We start from the raw sequence: 7,769 nt of genomic DNA, 5'->3' as shown, positions 1-7,769 counted from the left end.
GGTCAGGGAGGGGTGGACCTGGACCTCCCATCACATGTGTGAATTGCTTCCACCTGTGTTGCCAGGGCTGGCTACACCCCTTCACCAGGTGCTCAATCACTGTTTCAGGCTGTGACTTAACAATTTCCATACAACTTTTTACAGACTCCTGAAGGATGCTTTCATCCAAAGGCTGGCCCACATCTCTGTGTTCTTGAGTGCAGTGGAACACCAATGGCAACTCCAGATGTGTAGGTCAAAGCCTCTTGGAGTCTCGTTTCATCTTTCTGCCACCTCGCTTTTCTTCTGTTTTTTTTTTTTTTCCTTTTTTTTTTTTTTCCCCCTGACTTCTTCGAAGACAAACACAGAGTTCAAGAACCCTCACTGATCGTCTGTGTTCACTCATCACTTTGTTCTGGATACCTGACACAACTATCTACTTACTCCTTTTGTCTGGAAGCAGAGGTGAAAACAGCAATCCACTTCTTCTGAAAATGCCGCAGGCACAAGTGCAATCACACACACTACCTAGCCTTCATTAGAAATGTGGAACATTAAATGTTTGGCTGAATCTCTGCCAGTTCTACAGGAGTTACTCTGGATTGGTGTTAACTAATTCAACATTTTAGGTTGTTTTTCATCCTCACTCTGGGTTATATGCTGAATACTCTCAAACTCTGTTACTGCAATTGCACTGACTTTGGGCTGAGAATCTCTTAGATGAATAGGTTGGTCCTCTGGATGATATTGAAGCACACACACATTGCCATTTTCCTTTACTTAACTATAGCAAGATGTAACTGGAAATGCTTTGCAATTGTCTTGAGAAGATACACCATTTTTTGCTTCTTGGGAACCAATGGATCTTCTGTCACTTGGACATTTGTGTTTCTTAAAATCTACAAGATGGTCATACTTTTGGCTCTATAAATGACAGCCATATTTCTCCATTATACGGGTGATGGTAATACTTTGTTCATGCTTTGATGCCTTAGGTATCTATCATATGCCTTAGAGAAACATAATCTTTTTTTCAGAGCACTGTGTAAAAAATGTCACAGAAACAGCCACTTACATAGACAAGAGCTGGGACCTCCTTAGTTTAGAAGGCCTTGTAATATTAATTCTCTGCCTCTAAAAGCTTTTACAAATGCTTTCATTGAGGATGCATTTTCATTAGCATTTTTATACATATTGTCTTCCAACTAGTGTCATGCCCTGTTTCTGCACGCAGCCGCTGTCATATGTTATAAACAGCTGTGAAGACAAGGCCAGAGGCATGCATGCCAAGAGCGTTATGCATGGTAATATTTGCATATGATCTGTCTATTTTTCAAGAACTGTGACCTGCATGGAGGCATTTGCAGAGGTAACCCTGAATCTTTAAAATAATCTGGAGGAAATAGCTCTAGTAATACTTTTTATATCAGGACAATTCCTACACATAAGCCTTCTGATTTCTATCTCACACCTTGAACTTCTGTATTTCTTGCCATACACACTAGCCAGTGACATGCAGTTCTAATAGACCATGCAAGTTAAGGCTATATGACAGTCCTTAGTTGTGATGTACATCCGGATTTCAGACAGAAAGTCCAAAGGCATGGTTTTCAAGTAGATTAAATTTTAGACAAGTATCTTTTATCAGTATTAAAAATCATAATTCATGTTATTGTACAACAGAAACTAATTGAAATAGATGTGTTACAGTGGGTTTTTTGTTGTTGTTGTTTTCTAAAAAAATTAACCATGAAGGAGGGGAAGATGAAACATAAATGGTCCTGTTAAGTTTTGTACAAAAAGTAAACTCTAATGTAGAATGAAGATCAAGGCCTGTTAGTTTGTTTTTTCCTTTTCCTTTTCCTTTTCCTTTTCCTTTTCCTTTTCCTTTTCCTTTTCCTTTTCCTTTTCCTTTTTTTCCTTTTCCTTTTCCTTTTCCCTCTTTTTTTCTCTTCCTGTTCTTAAAATATATTTGATATGCATATACTTGGAAGAGATGAAGGTTGTAGTTATAACTATAATCAGCATTAAGTTCCTTCTTTGTTTCAGGAGGCATGCAACAACGCACAAGAAACACTTTTCTTCCAAGTTTAAAGACACTTAAAAATTCCAGCGTGTTGAATATTTGCTGGGTTTGTTTTTTCCAATTGCAGTAAGAATTTTTTTATTAGATGCCATAAATGTCAGATAATAAACGTAAAAAAATATCGGTATATTTATTTTGGTTGAACATGCATTTGATTACTGGAACTAGTGTACTTCTGTCTGCAAAAGACACGAGATTTGAAACACAATCCCAACTGCGTATGTATTATTCATTCTGTGTTTATAATTGGAATACATTTTGATATTCTATAACATAATACCTAAGTGTATGTTTATACATGGGCTGGGGCATAGTAGCGAGGCACTGTGTGACAAACGTAGACTGAGACCACAGCTCCATACTGAGAGCAGTAGAAAGCATCCACTTTCCATTCATTATGCTGCAGAAGTCTAAGAATTCTGACTATCTTTTCTGGGGGAATACTGTGCACATATGAATGGAAAAGTGACTATATTCCTTCTGGGAAGAAATGTTTTCACTTTTTTTTTTTTTTTTTTTTTTTTTCCTTTTTAGACAGACTACATTTACGCATTCCCCATGTTTTTCCTCCTGTGCATAATTTTATATTTAATCACAATGAATTTCACATGACATTTTATGACCTAACACTCATTCTTTTCAATCCTTCCTTCTCAATCCTTCCTCTTACAGAGTTAGACAGAATTAACCCTATAGGCGACATTTAGCCTTTGATTAACAAAATGCCAAGTAGTTCCAGTGTGAATCATCCCTGACCCAGAGCAGCTCTGGGTATCTCCAGCCAGTTCCCTACTCTTCCCTTCTCCTCAGGCAGATGGGCTACCAGTGCCACTAGAACTGCCACTGTCACCATTAGTGATGCACTTTTCTAACCAGGTTCAGGACTTCAAAAATGTTCCTGTTGCACTTCAAGACAGGAGATAGACACTCATCTCACATTTGCTACCTGGAGGCTCCCCCAGTTTGCTTGCACCTCAGCAGGAAGGAGGCCAGGGGTATTCCAACCTCTGCCTAGTTGTTTTCTGTGTTATATGCTACCAGTATTTCAACCATACTGAGGAGTGATAGTATTGAGGAGTCCTTCTCAGAGAATGGTTAACTGAAACTACTTTAGTCTCACAAATGATTTTTTTTTTTAAAGCAGTTTTGTTTTTGTTTGTTTGTTTGTTTGTTTTTTAACAAGAAAAAAAAAAACAAGAAACATTTAGTAAAAAAGTTCCCAACCAGAGCTACGCACAGCAAGATTACATTTTTTTCCTATATTAATTTCTGGAAATGGCAAAGAAATATACTTTCAGCAGTTCTCCTATTTCTGATTTGCATCTCTGTGATTTCATTAACTGATAATTGGTTTTGATGTGAAATGCAAAGAGATAAATGGCTCATGAATCAATAAGTGACGAGATTTCAAACAGAGTCGCTTATTGATTTTTATCTCCAATTTACTTTGCATTGAGTTTAATTATAACTCTGACACACCATTTGTTTGAAAAGATTGCATGTGAAAATTTGCATGCAGTTTTCTTAGAGCAATTACATTTCAGTTGTTTTAAAGTAAGTTATGTTTTTTGAGCTGGAAAAAAAACACTGCTGAAATTCCAGCACTGGAAAAATATTTATGCATATGGTTCCTTAATCATTGTGCAATCATTTGATTATCTTTATGAATGTTTATTAAAAAATATAAAAATAAATGCTTATTTATGGGTTTTCATCACAATTCTAATGAAATTTGCCTAAATTTAAATTCATAAGGTAAAAGACATCACTTAGGCAAACTAAAATTTTGAGTTTCAAAACTTCTAATTTGATCTAAAGCCATTTTCTGAAAGCACTGGAATTGGCTAAAAAAAAAAAAAAAAAAAGGTATATTTTTCATTCCATTGTGGTCATATATTTTTGGCTATCATACTGAGATAACAGATTTTTGCTCAACTGCAGAGAGATTTGTTTACACGGATCCAAGGTTTTTAAATGAAGCTGATAATTCTACTGTCACATGAAGGATTTTATTACCGTAGCATCTAGTTTCCTGCTAAACCTAAAATTGATGTTATCACTACATTTCAGTAAATTTTCTGTTAGAAACACCAGTCCAGAACAAAGATTTGCTACTTTTTCATCAGTGATTTAATACTGGAATCTGTTTTCTACATATGACAATACAACAAAAGTTTATCATCTTTTGTAGGAGAACCTTTATAAATGCATCTATGATAAAGGAAAAAGATTAAAATTGTGATCATGGAATTACGTTCACTTGATTCCTTGTGAATCAAGGAAATGGCACACGGTGTAGCATTGTAATCTCACCTACATAGAGTAACTCAAAAATAAAATGTCAAAATCCTGACATCTTTCTTGATTTCTGAGAGCAAAAGTCCTACGGATTGCACATTTAAAATATGTTGATAATTTGAAGGACATTCTGCTTTTTTTTTTTTTCCTGGCATCAAAAAACTCAAAACGAATGTATTTTTAACACCTTTTAGTAAGCCTGGTTTAAAAGTGAATTGAGATCAACTGGAGCACTTCCATGAATTTAATTTGGCTTTGAATGAATCTCTATGACCAGACATGCATGAAAATTTCAGTGCTTACAGAACTGTGTTTGTAGGTACACTTTAAAAATGGGCCAGTAATTATGTATTGGCAAGAAATAGCAGAGACAGTATTAATGTTTATTTCAATTTTTAAACATTTTTACTAGAAGTGACATTTTGGTAGAATGCAAGATGACTCAGGAGGATGTTGGGATGGAGATTTAAAGTATTTTTTGGAAAAAAAAAAAAATAGAGCAAGCACTTCATTGCATAAAATGTGGAAAGAAATACAGAGATGTTAATTTCTTTGTAAAATTTCAGAATCTCACATAGGTTCCTTTAGGAAGCCTACATAAAAAAACATATTTTGATTTGATTCAAATGAAATAATGTAGGTGATCCAAATGGTGGTTTGGCAAATTTTACTTGTGGATCAACCACTTAATTAAAACCTGTTTTAAAGGTTGTGGAGTATATATTATAAGGTGTGGTGATGTTCTTCTCAATATTAAGTTTGTTTTGGCACCTTTTCTATTGATGCCTCAAACTGTAATAACACTTTTACCTCATTTCCTAAGAAAAGGATCTAATGGCAGACATTTATCCACATAATGTGAGGTAGAGACTGATGAAAAAAAAATAAAAAAATTACTCTATTTGTTCTGCCTTCACACTCTCTGATGCAAACTTTATTCTTGACTAGTTCAAGACCAAGTCTCCCTCAGGCTATCCACTTCTCATTTATTCAATTATTTTGTAATTGTTTTATCGCTTTTAGCCTTTTCCCTTAGCAAATTCTCTCCCACTTTTCCTTCTTTTCTCTTACACTTTATTACTGTTTACTCTCCATCTTTTTGGCCCTTCTTAATCTTGACATCTGATTAGGTTTAAGCAAGTTTCAATCCTTTGCCTAATTTTTCCATACTTTTTGAAGGACTTCTATTATTTTTCAGTTTTTTTTTCTATGGTTTTGCAAAGAAATTTGATGTGCACTTTCTGTAAGTCCAAATTTTTCTGCCTATGAAACTCCTACAATAATGTCAAAGTTATAGTTAAATGCTGCTTTGCATTTTGTCTGTTGCAGTCATTTTTCACCGTTTTTGCCTCCCTGTGTCCAGAACTAGAATTACACATAGCAATATAGTTTACCTTATAATCTTCTCCCTCCACATTCAAGCAAACTCTTGATTTCAGGTGTAATTACTTCTGTCTCTGTATTATTTGGGGTAAAGAGAAGAACTGCCTCTTACGCATTGTAAAGCTAGTTGTTCCAAAGTGATTATTTAAGCTGCTGAGACAGTGCTTTTCTAACCCATTTTCTGTTCTAATAATTGGTCTGTTTCTGTAGATGCAGTACAAGTTTTCCTGTATCATTCTGTTGTTAGACCTAGCCAGTATTTTGATCTCCCTTATCATGGATTCAACATTCTTGTTATTGTCACAAAGCCAGCAATCTAACTCCACTAGTATGTTTATATTCTGAGGAATACAATTAGAAATATTGTTTTTAATCACAATTGAATTTCTTGTCAGCTAGTCCACTGCTATTCACTAACGCAGTGCAGAAAATTGACATCTTTCACAACTGCACTGTTTAGAGTATTTCAGCTTCCCCTTGAATAAGTCACATGTGGAATCTTATGATAAATGCCTTGTCTCTCTGAAGAGAGACTCATAACTGTCCTGTTAATAAGCTAAGGAGTTTCATTAACACATACTGTTCCATCTAGATAACATTTACATGAACATTCTTGTAGGAATGTCACTTATATTTTGGCAAAGTTCTTACTAAGTACAGATACGTCACGTCAGCTGTCTCTTCCAAATAAGAGTAAATTTGTCAAAACAAATGTGAATGTTTGGGTACTATTTGTCTTCAAAAATTCATAGTAACTCTTTCTATCACCTTATTACACCACAGATGCCTCTAAATAAGTTTTATTTAACTGTCCTAGTATTTTTTTTATTTTTTTTTTCATCTTGTTAGAGGTTGATTGGAGTGAGAATAGGCTTCTCCTTTTTCTTCTGTTTGTTTAAGCAGGGAAAGTACAGTTATCTTCAAGTATTCTGTGGTCTTCCCCGCTGGCCACAAGTTTTCAAAGGTAATAGCTACTAACACAGAGAAGTCATGCAATTCTACAAAGTTACATTAATGATGCAACAATATCCATAGCGGTACTGCATAATATATTCACACTTTAATTCTGCAAATGTCACATAAGTAGTAACATTTTCATTGGTTGGTGACTAAATTTAATGTATAAACTATATAAGTTATCTACAGAAAGCTGAACAGATCCCTTCAAGTAGTAAAACAAGTTTGGTCACATTCTTATTTTACAGTACTGTAAGCATGGTATTACTAATCAACACTTCAGCTAGAAGGTTGTTTGTCACTATTGTCAGAATAAGAAAATCATCTGTAAGAGAGCTTATATCTGCATTTCTTTTGTCCTTTTTTTCAACTCTTATTTGGAAAAATAAACTTTCTAAGGAAAACTTTATCATCAGTTTTATTTATTTAATTAGTGTGTGTGGTAGGGAATGCGCTAAGTCTCCATCTTAAACCATTTAAGCCTGCCAGCTACTGCTCTTTTATACATGTCTTCAGGTTTCAGCTGGGGAACTTACTGACTATTAACCCACATTTTATTTTAGAAGTTGTTATATTCAAACTAAATATTCATGCTTAAAGATGGTGCACATTAAGATATCTTCTGCGTTTCACCAAATAAACTATAAAAATGAAACTGTACTGGTATCATAGTGAAGAATGCAGAAGCTCATATGCACACAGGAAACAAAAATCAAAGATATGATTTAAAATGAAGACAAGACATGGAGGTGAAAAATGTCCCAACATTAAACAGGCAGAGCAAAACAAAAATGGAAACCATATTGACTTATAAGACCCTGAAGTCCGAGCCCACAAAACCTGTGGTCTGTTCTTCACAGCACTAGTAATTTGCTGTGGGATTACAGACACACTTCATCAGATTTCTTCACCTGATTACAGTACCTGTATTTACCCATCTTTACTAAAACAAGAAGACTCTGACTTATGAAATCTTGAACTCAGATTAATCCATCAAGTTCAAATGTAGTAAAACAAAATAACAGTAAGAAAATCCTATATTTTTCTTTCTGTTTACAGTATTACA

This window comes from Phasianus colchicus, chromosome 2, assembly GCF_987193195.1.
Source record: "Phasianus colchicus chromosome 2, bPhaCol1.hap1.1, whole genome shotgun sequence".
Lineage (NCBI taxonomy): Eukaryota > Metazoa > Chordata > Aves > Galliformes > Phasianidae > Phasianus > Phasianus colchicus.
Note: the sequence above shows the minus strand (reverse complement) of the source record.